General features: G+C 39.3%; 1 long non-coding RNA gene and 1 other non-coding gene across 2 annotated transcripts; both read left to right on the forward strand.

Moving 5' to 3' along the window:
* The first annotated feature begins 10 nt into the window (after positions 1–10).
* LOC115281931 lies at positions 11–2,044 on the forward strand. Its single transcript, XR_003904458.1, has 2 exons — positions 11–131; positions 357–2,044. It is a non-coding gene; the product is annotated as an uncharacterized LOC115281931 (long non-coding RNA).
* A 5,620-nt stretch (positions 2,045–7,664) lies between these two features.
* LOC115286197 lies at positions 7,665–7,805 on the forward strand. Its single transcript, XR_003905940.1, has one exon. It is a non-coding gene; the product is annotated as a small nucleolar RNA SNORA79 (small nucleolar RNA).
* The last annotated feature ends 11,546 nt before the right edge of the window (positions 7,806–19,351 follow it).

Here is a 19,351-nt window from a genome sequence, read left to right on the forward strand (position 1 = left end):
CGCCATTTTGCTTGTGGGCTGCCGCCCGCTGTTGCCTCTTGCACAGAGGCTTGAAGATAGCCAACTGGAGGCAGAGAAGTGGGCAGAATCTCCGTTTTTTCAGAACAGATGCGTTCAACAATTTACAGAAGGTTTGGGGAAGTTTCGATATTTGGTGGGATTGGTTCTTTATTCCTTTTCCCTGAGTAGCCCTCAAGTCTGGGTATCGGCGAGCTTGGGCATGCCACTACGGGATGGAAGGATAAGGACGCAGGCCCTGGGAACGACCCTTCCCCCTCAATAACCCTCCGAAAGCGATGGACTTTCTCCCACTCCCCAAACCACCTCAGTCTCCGTTTTCCCCTCCCCCTCCCCAGTCTGGCCTCCAGCGCTGGGTGAACTCGTTTGGGGTGTCACTCGACGCCCACTAGGGGCTGAGGAGGCTCCAGTGCGCAGACTCCGGGCACCGTATAAAAGCGGTGCTGGAGCGTCCAGCGCCGTCTCGATGGAGGAGCGAGAAAAGGAAGAGGTCGGGGGGGAGAAGCAACAGGAAAAATACAGCCGCCGTCAGCGCCGCTTCCCAGCCACCGTGTATCGGGGTAAAAAGCTGCCGTTGCCGTCGGTCCAGTTGCCGTCGCTGCCTCCTACTTCTCGGCCCCAGGGAAGGATTTCCCCGCCGGCGGGACAATGTGCGGGATGGGGAGCGGGAGTTCCTTAATGTGGCGGTGATTAAACGAGGGAGGGGCAGAGAGACGAAGAAGAAAGGGGGAGGCCAAAGAATAAAACGAGGGTTTCCCCACTAAAACAACACCGTGATTCCGGTTCTTGTCTTCGGGGTCCTTCCCCGAAATGGCGGCTTCTGTCTTCTTGCTCCAGAGACCGGGAGCGCTTGGTAAGCGGAGTGGGGAGAGGCAGAGGCGGTTCACGCGGCCAATCAGTGCCTGATGTGTCCTGTCGGGCTAGTTGTGATTGGCTAGCGATGACCTCATGCTGCAGCAGCGGGTGGGGCCAGAGCCGTCGGGGGAGGCTGTTGCAAAGGCAGAGAGGGAGAAGTGACGATGGTGATCATTGCTGCGGCGGCCGATATGGAACCCAAGCAGTGGCGAAGAGAATCCCAAGGCTCTTCCCTGAGTATTTTCTCCTGTCCTTGCGCGAGGTGAGGGCCCCGGCTCGGCCTCTGCGAAACCTTGGGGCGCTGGCGCGGACGAGGAGACACAATTTCTCATGACTTTTGTAACTGCGTCAGGGCAAGATGGCGCTGGGTCTCCTTGGGGCGCGGGGGGAGAGGCACGTCCACCGCCGCCGCAGCGCATGTGACCGGGCTGCATTCCTGTGGGGTTTGGCTCCGACCCAGGCTGGGGCGGGGGAGGGGAAAGGGCTTGGGCGGAGGAGACTGTGGTGCGGTCGGCGTTGGCGGCCTGAAGAGGAAGAGATGACTGTTTGTGAGCGCTTCCCCTCCCCCATACAGTTTACAGCTGCGGCTCCCAGGGGAAAGCCCCTGGAGGGACACTCCTTTTGGGTGTGACGGCTGTTGGTGGAGGAGAAGGTTTGGTGCCCTATTTTCTGATCTACCTTTCTCCTTGCAAAGTACTTACGTAAGGTGACAGATTCCTAATGTGAGAATCTACTATGAGTCCCAGAGGAGAAACTAGCTCTTGGGCCACAACGGCAAGCGGTGTCAATTGTTTTGTGAGAAAACGTAAAATTTCTCAGATCTTAGTGGGAAGATGTTTCCTAAATTTGGAAGCAAATGTAAAAGGTGTAAATAACACCCAGGAACACTTAACATCTCTGGAGTTACAAGGAATATGCCATCTGAATTTTGAAGACCTTTCTCGGGCTGTTTCTTTCCTCTGTACTTTCTTTTCATATCCTCCTTATCTGTGTATTTTACAAGAATGTGTGATCTTAGTGGATTTGCTTTTCTTAATTTAGGCGTGATCCGTAACAACAGAATAAAAGCGATAGTGTTGTGATCTCTATGGAGTTGTAAGGATGTTTTCAGTACTTTGGTGTTTCTGTCGCCCTCTTAATTATGGTTTTTAAAAATAAAAGATGAAATCACTTTCGGTAAATGTTCTTCATTAAGAATCCTGAACCATTATGAAGCCTACATTTTTAATCACTTTCGTGGAAGTATGAACTTTAGTTTTAGAAACCTTGCTGGTTGAAGACCTTTAGTTCAAGAGATCTTAAGGTCTATATTGGTAGATTCAGTGAGGAAGACTAATTTTGTTTTTGATAATACCCAGCTGGCCAAATAAGCATAGTAGCCATTAATTAAACTAGCCAAGATTTAAAAATCTTCTTTCTTGGGTGGAGAGAGGTGAAAGTTACACAACAAAGGCATTGGCACTGAAACCTGGCTTGCTTTTTGACAGAACACATCTGGCGCTAGGAGGAAATGTTTGCTGGACCTGAAAAGATGGGTTTTAACCTGGGGTCAGGGTTATGTTATTTCCTTTAGTGTTAGTTGTGGACTTGGTAGTTTGAAAACAAGATTGAATCTTTAATTTGTTTATACTTAAACCCTTACTAGTTTCTGTGGCTTTTTCAGTGAATTAACAATATGAATAAACTAAAAAGTCTAACTGAACTGTTAATATAGAAGAACAACAAAGATTTTAGAGTTCAAAGTGTGTTTTATGCCCATTGTGAATATAAAATGGCCCTTTTGTCTATAAGAACTCTTGAATAACTTCGAGGATTTATGAAGTCAAATGTTAAGGTTTCATGATCTTCCTAGCTTACCTCTGCTTTAGTAAGGAAGAGAAGCCATTTTTCAAGCTAATAGAAACACATCCATGTTTTGACTTTTTCATCAGCATGTGTCCTCATCATTCCTAATTGCTAAATCTTGAGCTCTAGTTTTTCTTTACATTCCTGTGGCATTTAAAAAATGTTTTAAATGTTTTTATTTATTTTTGAGAGGGAGAGAGACAGCGTGAGCAGGGGAGGGTCAGAGAGAGAGGGAGATACAGAATCCGAAGCAGGCTTCAGGCTCTGAGCTAGTGGTCAGCACAGAGCCTGATGCGGGGCTGGAACCCATGAACCATAATAAGATCATGCCCTGAGCAGAAGCTGGACATTTAACCAACGGAGCCACCCAGGCGCCCCTCCTGTAGCATTTTAAATACTACCTGCAGTTATTTTGACTCTCTTTCTGTGTTCCATGTTCTCTTTGGGCAATTTTATTCATGCCCATTATTCTCCAGTAAAGCCTAAATTTTCATCTCAGAGCTGTAGATGCAGTTAAGGTTTACAGGGAGGGGGACCACAGGCTTCCTGAACTCCCACAAAAATACTGAACTTGTACTAGATTCCGAAGAACTTTCTTCACCCATTCCCTCAAAAAAATGTTTGCCTCTCTAGGTTTCATTATTTAAGTAAACCATGCCTCAGCCTCCCTTTATCTATTTTTGTTCACATTCTTGTCTCTTTTACAATGGGAATGGTTTTATCAGTGGCTTCAGATGACAGACATCCCCCGTTGGGCTAAAGTACATACTGAGTGCTGTGCTGTTTCATACTTAAGTGTCTTTGTCCATACTACCTGAAGTACTTCTTAATACTTCTGGTTAACTTGAGACTTTGCCTCCCAAAACTCTTCCAAATCCTCATTCCTAAGTCAAACGAGCCAATTCTTGACATTGATGACCCAGCCCAGTTATTGACTTTGTTGGGGTTTTTTTGTTTGTTTTTGAGGTAGATAACCCTCTACTACTAGAGTGTATAATCCAAACTGTAAAATGTAGCTTTCACACTTTTCAAAAACACTCTTGACCACCAAGATTTGGAATGGAGATCAAAGTTTAGGGAGGCTCACAAGCAGTTTCCTTTAGCAGGCAGGCACTCCTGATGAGATAGTTGTGCTTCAGAAAGTTGGGAAGAAAAAACTGGCCTTATTTTTTACATCCATATTTCTCAAACCTAGAAGACATTTTAACCTACAAACTTCAACAATATATGAACTGATTTTTTGGGTTTATAATTCCTCGGACCCAATTTGTTTTGCTCTTAAGTTTTGTCATTTTTCTTAACTGTCATTTATAAGTGTCCCATGTGCAAGCCTCCAGTAGCTAGATGTATGTATTGTGAGGGTGGCATTCCAATAACAGGACTTTTTAAATTGCATATAAAATGAAGTTCTGCAGTAAAAATTCTAGGAATCAGATTTGAGCTTTATAGACATTGATGACCTTTTTACTTGCTGTTAAAGCCTTTTGGCGGTATTTTTGAGTAGTCTTTGTCTTTTTAAATTCAAGTTCAAAGTAAGGAAACAGACTTTCACCGTTTTTTGTTTTTTAATCTTTTTTCATTTTTATTTGTTTGTTTATTTATTTGAGAGAGAGCATGAACTGGGTAGGGGCAAAGAGAGAGGGAGACACAGAATCTTGAAGCAGGCTCCAGGCTCTCAGCTGTCAGCACAGAGCCTGATGCACGGCTGGCACTGGACACTGACCTGACTGAGTCACCCAGGCACCCCTTGGATTTTGTTTATATAATTTTCTTTTGCCCCACCCCTGACTTTAGTGTCCTTTAAGTGTAGAATGAAAAGATTTATGTTGGAGAATTGAACTTGAACCATTAAATGTACCTTAAAATGTTAGGGGTAAGTGTGTATCACTTGATTAGTTTAACTCCCTAAAAAAAGAATACAATGCTATCTTTTTCTGGCCAAGGTGCTATGTTGATAATTAAACCTGAAATCTGTATTTGCAAACAGTGCTCAAAAAACTTTCCAGGGGGCCACCTGGGTGGCTCAGTTGGTTAAGCCTCCGACTCCAGCTCAGGTCAGATCTCACGTTCGTGGGTTTGAGCCCCGCATCAGGCTCTGGGCTGACAGCTAGCTCAGAGCCTGGAGCCTGCTTCCAGTTCTGTGTCTCCCTCTCTCTCTGCCCCTCCCCCTCTCATGCTCTGGCTCTCTCTGTATCAAAAATAAATTTAAAAACATTTAAAAAAGAGGAAAAAAAACTTTCCAGGGTTGTAGATACCTTGAATCAACTTGATTGCTTTTCTTAAGAGAGAAAATAAGTTTATTCTTGAGTATTTAGTGAAACTTTTTCAGGGGCGCCTGGGTGATTAAGCATCCGACTTCGGCTCAGGTCATGGGTTCAGGTCATGATCTCACGGTTCCTGAGTTCAAGCCCAGAGTCAGGCTCTTTGCTGACAGCTTGAAGCCTGGAGCCTGCTTGGAATTCTCTGTCTTGGTCTCACTCTCTCTCAAAAATTAAAAAAATATATATTTTGATGTTTTATTTTTGAGGCAGGGGCGGGGGGGAGACCCAGAATCTGAAGACAGGCTACAGGCTCTGAGCTAGCTGTCAGCACAGAGCCTGATGCGGGTCTCCAGCCCACTAACCATGAGATTATGACCTGAGCTGAAGCCAGATGCTCAACCTTCTCAGGTGCCCCTCTCAAAAATTTTTTGAAAAGGAAGAAAACATTTTGTAAGCTACCTGCACTCTGCTATTCAAAAAGATCAGGCCTGTAGTCTCCCAATTTGAATTGTTCAATTTAGGTTTGAAACATGAAGTTTGAATTGGAAAGTAGAGACACTATTCTGCTTTTACCTGAATGAAGCAAATATAAAGCTAACAAAAGATTATAGAGTCCACCATTCTGTTCTTTGGATTGACTTAACAGTAGATATAATAAAAAGGGCTTTTAATATTCTGTGTGAACTGTAAACTTAAGCATCAAATGTAAAAATGGAGCCAGCCAAGAAGAGCTGAAAAATCTTTTGGAGGTCCTTTCTTTGCTTGAAGTGAATGGTAGTTTAAACAACAAAATTTCTGAATGTACCTAGTTTACTGCCTGTGTCCTATTTAGAGCTTGGGATTGTTTTGTTTTCTCAAACTTTATTTTATGGCATTTTCCCTTCATTGGCTTTGTTTACCATAAGCATTGAAGTATTCAGAGTATATCTTACCTTTTTTATATATATAAAAAAATTGGATTTGGGGTTGTTTGCTCGTTTGTTTTAAGCATACCACAAAACAGCAATAGGGGTCAGCATCATCTTTCTGAGGTACAGTGTATACTTTGAACAACTCTCTTTGACAGAACTGCTCCTAATAAACTGGTTATCATCCTAGAATAAATATTTCAAACAACAGAAACCTAAATGGAGTTTAAAGTATACCTAATTTGTTCCAAATGATTTATATCTCTTTAATATTCTTTATCCTCAAATATTTTTAAAGTGCCCTCCTAAAGTATATTGATTGATACTTGTGTCTCAGATTTAAAGCTATAATTACCTTTGTTCCTGGGACAGATAGGAACTCCAGCTATAATATGAACAAAATAATTTGCATCCCTACCATATTTAAGACCTACAAAACATTCGTAGGCTTTACATTTTCAGTTAGGTTGACGAGATAAACTACTTCATAATTACAACTTTTGAAGCATTTATATTTATCAATATGTTTTTCTCCCAATCTTTAAATTCAGTTTGTTGCTAACAGTTACCATCAAAGAAAGGAAAGATTAATGGTTAATGAGTAAGGGAATAAAAAAATGCAATTAAGGATTTAGGAAGAACAAGAGTTTTTTGTTTTATTTTTTAAATTTTTTTTAATGTTCTTTGTTTATTTTTGAGAGAGAGAGACAGCGTGAGCAGGGGAGGGTCAGAGAGAGGGGGAGATACAAAATCCGAAGCAGGCTCCAGAGCCTGACACGGGGCTCGAACCCACAACTGTGAGATCATGACCTGAGCCAAAGCCGGTCACCCAGGCGCGCCAAGATTTTTTTGTTTTAAATGAGCAAAGTAAGGGGCACCTGGCCGGCTCTGACAGTAGAGCACGTGAGATTCTTGATCTTGGGGTTGTGTGTGGAGATTTCTTAAAAAATGAAATAAAGTCTTAAATTCGCAAAGTAAGCCACACCAGGTCACTGATACTAGTTTAGTGAAAGCAAAGAGGAAATGTTAGAAAGGCTTAAATTTAAGCACTGGAAATCTTTAACTGCTAGTGAATCCCCTCACCCCAAAAAAAGGAATGCTGAGTGCCGGCAAATATATTTGATACTACTGTATATACTTTGTCTCAGAACTAATCTTACCTGAGGTTCTGACTTTACTAAAGTTTATATTCCTTGTCCTGGTTACATTGTCTGAATGGAGACTTTGTTTTAAGGCAAGACACATGACAGTGAAGTGTATTAGGACTTGTTTTAAATCTTACCTACTTTCAACCTTAGGGTTAGGGACTGATTGTTAAGAGCCCATAATGTAGATGGAGTAAGATCCTGAAGGAGAGTAAGAGTAATAAAGTATGAGGAGGTATGTAAAACATTACAGAAACATCCATATGTGGTGCCTGGATTTGGAATGAGAAAAGAACTGTTTTTCAAGAAAAATAATCATTTTAAAAAGAGAAATGTCTTAATAGATCTAGCCGGAAAGTGAACACATCCATATTTTAGACTTAGGAAAGGGAACAGATTCCATTTATTTGCCTTTTTTAGGTGGCAAAATTATATGGAATGAATAGTCACAGAAGATACAGCATAGGTAATATGGCTAATGATATTGTAATAGTCTTGCATGGTGACAGTAGGCTACGTTTGTGCCAAAATATATGAAGTTAGCAAATCACTATATGGTTTACTAAAACTAGTGTAACATTGTATGCCAACTACACTCAAAATTTTAAGAAATAAAATTAGGAAAAAGAAAATGAATTCCTCTCACTGCTTGGAGCCTTAGGTAGTGGGATTTTAGTCCATCATATACGTAAACAGATGTCTTCACTCAGGGCACCAAGGGGATGGGTTGGCTGTCCATTAGTATCTTCTGATTTTTGCGGAGTCAGTTACAAAGCAGGTGGTGATGCTAGGTTAAGAAAATGTACCTGTGATTGAAAAATAAATTAATATTAAAACATAAAAAAAAAGAAAATGAATAAATAAATGATACACCAGTACATACTTAATTACCTCAGTCTTGTCAGTCATAGTAAGAATAACAAAATATATATATTTTTTAATGCTTATATTTTGAGACAGAGCCAGAGACAGTGTGAGTGGGGAGGGGAATAGAGCAATGGAGACAGAATTTGAAGTAGGCTCCAGGCTCTGAACTGTCAGCACAGAACCCAATGCAGGGCTCACCCCCACAATCTGTAGATCATCACCTGAATGGAAGTTGAATGCCCAACCCCCAACCCAACCGACCGAGCCACCTAGGCATTCCACAAAATGTATTTTATTTATAACTATCCTAAGGATACTTTTTACTGTTGGATTACTTCATAATGCACAAAGATGGTAGCCTTTTAAAGTACTCTTTATTAATTTTAATGTTTTTTGTTTATTTTTGAGAGAGAGAAAGGGACATTTTGAGCAGGGGAGGGTCAGAGAGATGGGCAGACACAGAATCTGAAGACAGGCTCCAGGCTGTGAGCTGTCTGCACAGAGCCCAATGCGGAGCTCAAACCCACAAACTGCGCGATCATGATCATGACCTGAGCCAAAGGCAGATGCTCAACTGACTGAGCCACCCAGGCACCCCTCCTTTCTTTTTTTTTTTTAAATGTTTGAGAGGGAGATTGGAGGAGGGGCAGAGAGCGAGGGAGAGAATCCCCAGAACTCTCCACACTGTCAGTGCAGAGCCTAAACATGGGATTTGGTCTCATGGTGTGTGAGATTGTGACCTGAGCTGAATCAAGAGTCTAGGCATTTAACCTACTGAGCCACCCAAGCACCCGGAGTGGAAATTTTTTGGAGTCTAGCTGTCTTAGGTTAGGATTTTAGTTTGTTTTAAACCTGAGGTTTTCAGCTTTTCTTCACCTAATTCAGGTTTTCTCCTTCCATAGTAAAATAGTATAAATTAGCTCTAATAACTCTAAAAACCACACACTGCACTACTTAATCAGCATTTTCAAACCATGGTGCTTCCACCATAGTGACTTGATTCCTGAAGGGTAAAGTAACAAATGTTTGGTGAGCACAATTTGGTTTAGCAGTATATCCAGTTCTGGACTAGGGGAAATTGATACTGATTTGTTAGACTGTTGAATTCTTATACCTGGATCAGAACTTAACTAACCTTGTAGGGATTTATAAACATTTCTACATGTTAAAAATGAATCCACTCTATGGCCTATTTTCACTTCTATCACATATACTTTATGCCCAGTGCCTGGTTCCTGTTGTCTTATAAACTGTAATCTTTTTTGATAAAGAGGGAACCTATTCCTCTAGTTTAGTTTTATCCCTAGTATTTACTTTTTTCATGAAGGAAAGCTATGCTAAGGTGACCACTGCTTTCTGAAGAAACTTATTTTAGATAGCAAGAAATGCCCATTTTTTTCTTATTGTGTAGATGAAATCTACAAAATAAAAAGACAACAAAACAGTTTTACTATTTTCAAGTTCGTATGATAACAATAATATGGTAGTGTAGGCATCTCTCTTCTGTCCCAAACACAACTTATCTGACTACACCTGTGCAAGGTATTCTGTGGCTACTCTCTTTATTTGCATGTCCTCACTTTATGGCCAGTTAAAGGGCAAATGGGAGTAAAAATAGAAGGATACATAAAATGGTAGGTTGAAGAGTTCTTTCAAATTAAATTACTGAGAGAAAGGAGATCTTGTAATAACACATCAGAACTCAGCGTTCACTTGTGCCACCTTTGGGGTTTTTTTTGTTTGTTTGTTTTTAATTATTTTAAGAGAGGGAGAGCGAGTGTGGGGGAGGGGCAGGGAGAGAGGGAGAATCCCAAGCAGGCTCTGGGCTGTCTGCACTGAATCAAAGGAGTTCAAACCCACAACACCATGATATCATAGCCTGGGCCAAAATCAGGAGTGGATTCCTTAACCAACTGAGCCACCCAGGCACCTGTGGGTTTTTTAAATATCTCGAAGTTAACTGGCTCCCTTTGCCCACTAACTCACTCAGTCTTCTAGGATAATATCTGTATTCCTAGGGAATAAGGAAAGACTGTACAATTCTCTGCATTTGTAACATTTTGTGAAAGTTCTGCATTAATTTCTCCAGATTAAAGGTGATCTTCTATTCCTTAGACTATACATTGTTGAAACTCTCTAGTTTATATACTGAATATTCTTTGCTAGTTGCTACTTCTTTCTTTCCTATTTTAATGAGTTTCTTTTTCTGCTTCTTAACTGTTGGTATTTTCCCAGTTCTATGTCCCCAGCTACCTTTTCACCAATTGTGATAATCAGTTCCCACATCGTTACCTATTGAGGACTCCAGAATTGAAGCTAAACAAACTCAAAACTGAACTATTTCTCAGTTTTCCTTTTTCAATTTTTTTTGATAATGATTCTCTTTTACACTTCTAGCTTAATTCATATAATCACATATCTCTCCAAGGCAAATCTTTTTGTGCTTACACCACTCCAATTAGTTCACCGAAAACTGAGGATCATGAACACCACTACGTTAAAACGACCGAAGTTTTAATATCTGCTCTTCCACTTCAGTGAAACTAGGTGCTTTGCTCTCAGTTTCGTAATCCATAAAGTAGGTAAAATAATAACTATTTGATCATGCTAGTAATAGGGATTAAATGAGAAGTGAGAGCTCCAGGAGCAATTATGGGTTTGTTATAAACTGTCGATTATTTTTTTATCTCCAGAAAATGAGACCTTCCCTTTTCTTGTTCCTGTACCTATCACGTTGTCAGGCTTATATCTCTTTTCTATTCATATAGGAGACTGTGATAGGCAGTGTCTCATTCATTTTTGTAGCTGAAGTGCAAAGTCCCTGGCTTTTAATAAGCACCTAGTTTTGTTGCACAAATAACAGATAATCTCATTTGATACCAGGTGCTTGGAAATTTTGCCATACTTTATTATAATAGCAAGTCAGTGAAATATAAAATTAAATGCAACGTGATCTGATTTATTTTATACCATCATGTTAAAAACTTTGAGATCTCACCCCTCTCCCCCCGCCACTTTGGACTTATTTTGCCAGTGCTGTTAGCTCTCAAATCTGGTTTCTGTGTATCTGTCATTGTGCACTCTAGGACCAGGCACTTACAGTATTAGCTCATAATGTAGTTTAGGATTGAGCCATATAGGTATGTACTATAAGCATTCAGGCAGAAGCCTTGTTGACAGGTAATGTGTTTGTCAGAGAAAATCAAATTTTTGGATTAGGGGGGCAAAATATTTGGATTTCAGTAGTGACAGGTTAGGGGCAGTGAAGCACAACGTATTTGTAGTTGGCATGGCTTTTTATGTGTGAAGACATAGAACAGGAATAGAGAACATGTGTTTAAAATAAGGGAAACCAATTTGACTAGGCTTATACATTGAGAGATAAAACTGGAAAAGAGGGTGGATTGTGACCAAATAATTTTTTCTTTTCTTTTTTTAAGAGTCCTTTGCCAGTGAACCCAAGACTGACTGACTTTTTTTTTGAGAAAATATTCTCAAAGAGGGAAGTGACTGGCTTAAGTCTCAGGATAGGTCTGGAACCCAGATAGTGCCAACTAATTCCAAATGGAAAATTGGACCATTAGTAAAAAGTCTGTCATATATTAGGTTATTGATCTCATTCCTCATCTTCATTATTACAGTTTTCAGTGGAATTAGGGTTTGAAAAAGTACTTGATTTCTTACCACATTTTTTTCTTCCTGGTTGGACATGAGAAGAGAATAAGAAAGCAAGTATGAGAAAGTTTGATGACTTTCCTTTCTCAGTTATGCTCACCTGTTAAAACACATGTTTGTTTGTTTTTAAGATTATATTTTTTTAAGTAATCTCTACACCCACTGTCAGCCTGAACTCAAAACTGCAATATCAGGGGTTGAATGCTCTACCGAGTCAGCCAAGCGCCCCTACAACCTACAGTCTGCAAATGTGTGTAGCTTAGTGCCTGACAGCAGTAGACGATGAATAATTGATACCCACTATTAATAACACAGATTTAGTAGAGTTCTGTTTTATGCTGAAAATACATGTAGCACAGGCAACCTGTGTCTACCTATATAACAAAAGCCAGAATTTGTAATTTTGCTGCTGCACTAGGAAATAAATTTTGACACCTGGTTTCCTTATTAAAATTCTAAGCCCCAAAAACTTTATTAAAGAGGCTTAAAATTTCAGGTTTGTATATTATAAATTCATTATTATATTCATGCCAAGTATATTTTTTATTGGCTTTAGAACAAAATATATACTTTTGACAATTAGCAGAAATCCTATCAATCAAATTGTTCTAATACATAAATGGTATCCTTGTATGACCAAGAGGTAATTGTTAAACATTACATTATCTGGCCATATAAAACTGCTGTAAGAGTTCTGATTGTGACTTGAATATAGTCTTATATAGACATGTCATATTTCCCAGGTGACTTCCATGTTTTCACCATTTTACAGTGTGTATTTCAGAAAAACTTAATATATTTATACAACTTGGAGTATACCCATTATAAAGTAGAAGCAACTTCTATAATAATATCCAATTAAGTTAGGACATTGACTCGGAAGGGAAAAAACTAGCATCATTAGGGTGTTTTGTTCTGTTTTTAGTTTTTATTTTTTTAATGTTTATTTTTTATTTTTATTTTTTTATTTTTGAGAGAGAGAGAAAGCATGAGCAGGGACGGGTCAGAGAGAGAGGGAGACACAGAAACTGAAGCAGGCTCCAGGCTCTGAGCTACCTGTCAGCACAGAGCCCAACGTGGGGCTCGAACCCATGAACCATTGAGATCATGACCCAAGCCGAAGCCGGTTGCTTAACCTACTGAGCCACCCAGGCACCCCTTTAGTTTTTATTTTTGAGAGAAAGAATGGGACAAAGGATCTGAGGTAGGCTCTCTGCTGTCAGCACTCGAACTCATGAACCTGAGCCAAAGGCAGACACTTAACGGACTAAGCCACCTAGGTGCCCCTGTATGAATTTTTAAGTGTGTGTTTTTTTGTTTTTTTAATAAAGTTATGTAGGACCCCCTGGTTGGCTCAGCTGGTTAAGTATCCAACTTTGGCTCAGGTAATGATCTCACAGTTTGTGACTTTGAGCCCTGTGGGTTGGACTCTGTGCTGACAGCTCAGAGCTTGCAGCCTGCTTTAGATTCTATGTCTCCCATTCTCTTTTCCTCCTCTACTCACACTCTCTCTTTCAAAAATAAACATTAAACATTTTTTTAACATAAAGATCCACCTAAGTCCTTGTTTAATTGTGTAAGGTGTCACCAAATATGGTTTTCTGGATGACTTCTATATTACTATAGATTATTCCTTTTTACTGAAGGTTCCTGACTCCAACACTTAAACATTTTGAAAAATTAAGTTTGATTTACAGGCCTTTTATATCCAGTGTCTCATTTGTGTGTGCTTTATATTTATTTGTATTTATATTACATGCTTCAAAACATTTGGGGTGGCAGACAGCTATATTCGATAGCAAATTCCTGTTTTCTAAATATTCACATATAACTAAGTATCAGAACTAGCTAAAATGAATACGATTTATACTTTATTTCAACTAACTTGCATTATCTTTGTTTTTATGGTAGATCTTACAGCAGTTTGTTTTTAGGAATAGAAGAGATGGATTTTGATTTAGCCCCCCCTTATAAATGAGGAAATTGATACCCATCAAGACAACTCATATTTCAGTACTTATTTTCCTAGATATTTTCAAATTTTTTCCACTTTACCTTCATTATTATAAGCTTAAGTTCAATATTTGTGGGATTTTTTTTTTTAATGTTTGTTGGGGGAGAGAGAGAAATGGATGGGTACAGATGAGGGGCAGAGAGAGGGAGACACAGAATCCAAAGCAGGCTCCAGGCTCTTAGCTCACAGCACTGAGCCTGAGATGGGGCCTGAACTTGCAAATCGTGAGTTCATGACCTGAGCCAAAGTCAGAGGCTTAACTGAAACACCCAGGCACCCTCATTTTTTGTTTTCAATACTTGATACATTCTGTGTCTTGATCTCTCTCAGGTGATTATTAAATAGAGTGGGCAACTGATTTTGAGTTCCTATTTTTACTACCCTGTTTTTTCTACCTCTTATACTCTACCAACTTCCTCTTAATATAACAGTGTATATACTCTTCTGTAAGTAATGTGTTTCTGTGTTCTGAGTTTGTTATCCTTGCCTCTGGAGGCAAGAATGAATTTTATTTATTTATAATTGACACATTAAAGTTTGATTATAGAAGTGCTCAGCTTCTATAAGGATGACCAGGAGTTAGGGTACCTAAATTGAGAGGGAAATCAGGACTCACACTTTCCTCATATTAAGCTACAAAGTAAACTAATGTCTTAAGTTGCATTTAGGTAGCAGATTACTTCTTAATTCATACCTTTAGGCCCAAATAGCTGTCTCAGGACAGGAGGTTGAGGTCATAAAAAACAAAATGATTGCTAAGTCTTTTTTTTTTTTTTTAAACATTCACGTATTTTTGAGAGATAGCGCACAAGCAGGGAGCAGAGTGGGGTGGATGCAGAATCAGAATTCAAACCAGACTCTAGGCTCTGAGCTGGGCTTCAACTCAGGAACTGTGAAATCATGACCTGAGCCAAAGTTGGATGCTTAACTGATTGAGCCACCCAGAAACCCCGATCATTAGATCTTCATGGCTATGACCCACAATTGTTTCTGTGTATCTCTGCCATTTTTCTGTCAGCTAAATGGCAAAACAAATTATGTTCTAGGATTAGGACTAAACTCAAGAGTAGTTTAACTGAAGGACTAGAATAAAGAGTATAGTTTTGTTCTTTAGGATTGAACTCTTTAAACTTATAGTTAAGTTGTCTGTGCCGGTGGCTTGGTAAAATCAGTTATTTGTGGAAGAGAAGCAGCTGCTTGGTTTTCAATGCATAAACTTTGTTCCTCCCTTACTAAACCTTGCTATTGGGTGGAGGGCACTTAAGGGGAAGAGCACTGGGTGTTGTATGGAAAACAATTTGACAATAAAATATTATGGAAAAAAATAAAAAATAAACCTTGCTATCGGGCTTTCCCCACAAAAATAATACTTAGATTATGTTTCCCATTTCTAAAACAAAGAAGTCATATATTCCCTGGAATTAATTTTACATTGGTAAATAAACTGAGTTTTTCCGATGCTGTCCATTTTTATGAAATAACTGTAATTTGTGTGAAAATTGACATAATCATTCTAAATATGAATTAGAAAAGTAAAATAAAGGAACCAGATTACAAAAATCAAGTCGTGGGACAAGACTTGGGGAGATAGGAAGAAGACAGTTAAGCATTTGTGCATGAAGACTGAATTTATCTTAAATTTTTTAATGTCTTTACCGAGAGCAAGCTGGGGAGGGGCAAAGAGAGAGGGAGACACAGAATCTGAAACAGGCTCCGAGCTGTCAGCACAGAGCCCAACATGGGGCTTGAACCCACAGACTGAGATCATGACCAGAGTCGAAGTCAGACGCCTAGCTGGTTGACTGAGCCACCCAGGCCCCCAATGGCTGAATTTAATACTCTGGAAAGTAATTTGCAATGAAAAAGATATCTTTGTAACTGTCATAAAATTTGCTATTTTAGAACTCAATAATTACAGCAGACCAGTCAACTTTTTTTTTCCTTATTATTTTACTTTGAGAGCGAGACAGAGCAAATGGGAGAGGGACAGGGAGAGAGGGAGACACAGTTGGACACTTAACTGACTGAGCCACCCAGGCACCCCCAGTCAACTTTTTTTAAACTTAGGGCTCTATTATAATGCCAGATGAAGGTAAATGTACAGGGTGTTGGTTCTCTGGATTGAAAGAGGAGTAGGGGGCGCCTGGGTGGCTCAGTGGGTTAAGCCTCCGACTTCGGCTCAGGTCAGATCTCATGTTTGTGGGTTGGAGCCCCGCGTCAGGCTCTGTGCTGACAGCTAGCTCAGAGCCTGGAGCCTCTGCTTCCAGTTCTGTGTCTCCTCCTCTCTCTGCCCCTCCCCCTCTCATGCTCTGTCTCTCTCTGTATCAAAAATAAATAAAACATTAAAAAAAAAAAGAGGAGTAGGAAGAGTTTTGACACCACAAACCAATTAGACTTAAAGCTATGGATTTTTGTACACTTGAAACTAATGTAACACTGTATGTTAATTATATATGAACTTAAATAAAATTTTTGAAAAAGCTATGAATCTGAAAATAGTTTCATTATTTAGAGTTTGATTATTCATGCTCTTCTGTGGCCTTTCCTTCTTACTTGGTAAACCTTATTTTCTTGCTCATTCTGTTGTTGCTGTGCATTAAAGAGGCATTGTGTACCAGAAGTCTTTGGGCTACTTGAGAAAAAGGTGTTTATAAGAACAGAGTTATAATTATTAATCATAAAAACCATCTTTGTCAAGGTGCCTGGGTAACTCCCTTGTGTATTAGAATCTGTCAGTGACTAGGTAGCTTCCCAACAAGCAGGTTAGATTTGTTCCCTCTAAATCACTAACTTTACAAACTAGGTCTTGCACATGAGCCTGGATATATCTTAGAATGGTTGACATGCAAAAGGTTCACAGTCTCTATCCCTTATAGAGTCGCTGTTGGAAAATGGGATAACTTCAAAGATTTAGGACAAATCAACCAATGTGTGTTTATCTAGATCTCTAGGATATGAATCAGCAGTTATGAAACTCCATGTGTTTTTTGGTAGAATTTATCAATCTCCTATATAAAGAAGACAAACGGAAGAGTTGCCATGGTTTTCGAGCTAATCAAATCCATTGGTTCCCAGATTTTTGGGATTTCTTGAATGAATCAAATGATAAGGAAAAATGAAAATCAACATAGTTGCCAGGTTTACTTCTTAAAATAGTGACAGTGTGGTGGTCATAGTTGCCAGTTTTAGTTCTGAAAATAGTGACTGTGGTCAGCACTTGGTTTTTAAAATAGTTACCAACAGCAAATAAGGACATAGGAATTAAAAAATTAATTTGTCTTGGGGCACCTGGTGGTTCAGTCGGTTACACATCTGACTCCTGTCTTTGGTTCAGGTCATGATCTCCCGGTTTATGAATTCAAGCCGCACCACATGCAGGCAGAGCCTGCGTGGGAGTCTCCCTCTCTCTGTATCTCCCCTGCGCACTTGCACATGGTTCGTTCTCTCAAAATAAATAAACTTTAAAAAAAAATTAATGTTTTTTTTTTGAAAAACTTAACACATGGATTTTGTTTTGTTTTGTTTTGTTGTGGAATAATGAAAAATTGTTCAGAATTCATTTTGGATTATTATTTAGGAATCACTCGGGTATCTCAAAACTCTCCTTTTGTGACAGGTCTTTCTTAATAGTAAACAAATGTGTAAAAAGCTTACCTAATTAGTAAGCCCATAAATAACAGCTTTTAAAATTATTTTCAAAGAATCATTTTGAAGTATTACATACTATAAAGAAACAGTAGCAAAAATAGGATTACAATTTTGTGGGACTTTTGTACCTTGTGTTCTAGAGATAGGTAATGTCAAGTAGAATGGTTTCACTGGGTTTTTCTGGGTTGTAGGCTTACAGATGGATTTCCTGTTACAGACTTGTACTACCAGAAAGTGCCCCCCCCCAAGATATTTTCATTTGTAGTATCAGAAAATGCTTGTATATTAACTTAAAAATGGGATACAAACCAAAACCAGTATGGTCTCAGCTTGTCAGAAACCTAGGAACCATCATCAGTCCTTTAACACCACATGTCCATTATGTTCCTAAGTAATATCTACTTTATTTTTATTTTATTTTTATGTCTTTATTTTGTGAGAGAGGGACAGAGAGAGAGACTGAGCAGGGGAGGGGCAGAGAGAGAGGGAGACACAGAATCTGAAGCAGGCTCCAGGCTCTGAGCTGTCAGCACAGAACCTAATGCTGGGCTCAAACCCACAGACCATGAGATCATGACTTGAGCCGAAGTCTGATGCTTAACCAACTGAGCCACCCAGGCACACCAGTAATGTCCACTTTATTTCTTGGTCTTCCTGCCCTGGTCTTCAGTCACCACTGTTACTACTTCAGGCCTGGTGTAGAATAGTCAGTCCCCTTGAATATTTGCCAAAGAAATTAATTACTTTTTAACCATGTAGTGGCCTCCTTGCTTATCCTGGCTATAATCTTGTCCCTTCAAATTCATGTGTCATCCTACAAAGTGATTTTACTAAAATATGAATCTGATCTTACTAGAAGCAGCTTAGTTCCTTAGGATGGCAAACAAGGCCTCTGTCATCTGGCTCCCTTTTTTCCAAAGATTCAGTTGCACCTTCTTTTGTTTCCACCCATATTCCTACTGCTTCTAGTTCCCCAAACATACTTTGTTTTCTCAGACCTTCTTTTGTATATGTGATCATCCCTTCCTGGAGTGCTCCCTCCCTCTCTCCTCCCTGTGAATGTACCCTTCAGTTCAACTGTTCTTCCTCTATAAAGCTTTCTCTAGTGTTTTTTCTGAGCAATACTTTGTTCTTTTGAATTCTATGTACCTTTTATCCAGCTCTATTATAGTACTTAATGTAGTTTGTTACAATTATTTAGAATCTCCTCTGTTAGAATGTGAGCCTCTGAAGACACTTTCACTTTGTCTCCCTGAGATAAACACGCAGTGCTTGCATTAATGCGTAGGGCAAACCTTGCCATCTTGCTTTCCCCCCAAAATTAAACAAACAATACTTAGGTTATATATACTTGGCTTACGTAGGTATCTTCCCTGTGTTATAAGTGTGAATCTGTAAAGTATCTCTTAAACTTAGACTGAGAAGAGAAGGAAAGATTAGAGATGGATTTTTGTAGTTAAAAGTTAGGAAAAACCATTAAAAATGTTGTGCCCAAGGGCAAAGCCATCCTTATCCTTAAATAAAATTCCCTGTTCCTCTTAGGTTTCTTCAGGTCCATTTATCTCCAAAGATTAATAATCCCAGGTCAGACATCTTGGTACTTCTACCCACTGCAGATAAAAGCCTCTCAAAAGAGTGTTTAGTTGTGTTAGGCATATTGAAAATTCCTATCCTCTGTTGTTTGATTATAAATTATTTTTCACATTTAATCTCCCTTTCCAGTGCATAAAAAAAAATAACTGTAAAGGTACTTTAATTAAAGAAGAGAACTTTCCCACTGCTGACTTTTTTTTAACAGTGAAACAACCCCCTATCTAAAGGATGGAAGTGCCTGGATTCTGGCATCTTTTTTCAATAGAATAGTTGTGGACCCAAAAATACTGATGGGAGATCCATTAATGTTTACCAGTATGCCCAACAATCTTAGGTACTAAACAGGTATACATCCCAAAGTGGCATTGGTGAAAATATCTTTTTATCTCTTCATGGAAAGTTATTTCGCCTATATTCTGAATGGTTTACAATCAACAGATTACTGTCATTCTCTTTTAAAAAAAAATTTATAGGGGCACTTGTATGGTTTAGTGAAGTATTCTCTCACAACCCCAAGAACAA

Source organism: Suricata suricatta, chromosome 2 (assembly GCF_006229205.1).
Source record: "Suricata suricatta isolate VVHF042 chromosome 2, meerkat_22Aug2017_6uvM2_HiC, whole genome shotgun sequence".
NCBI lineage: Eukaryota > Metazoa > Chordata > Mammalia > Carnivora > Herpestidae > Suricata > Suricata suricatta.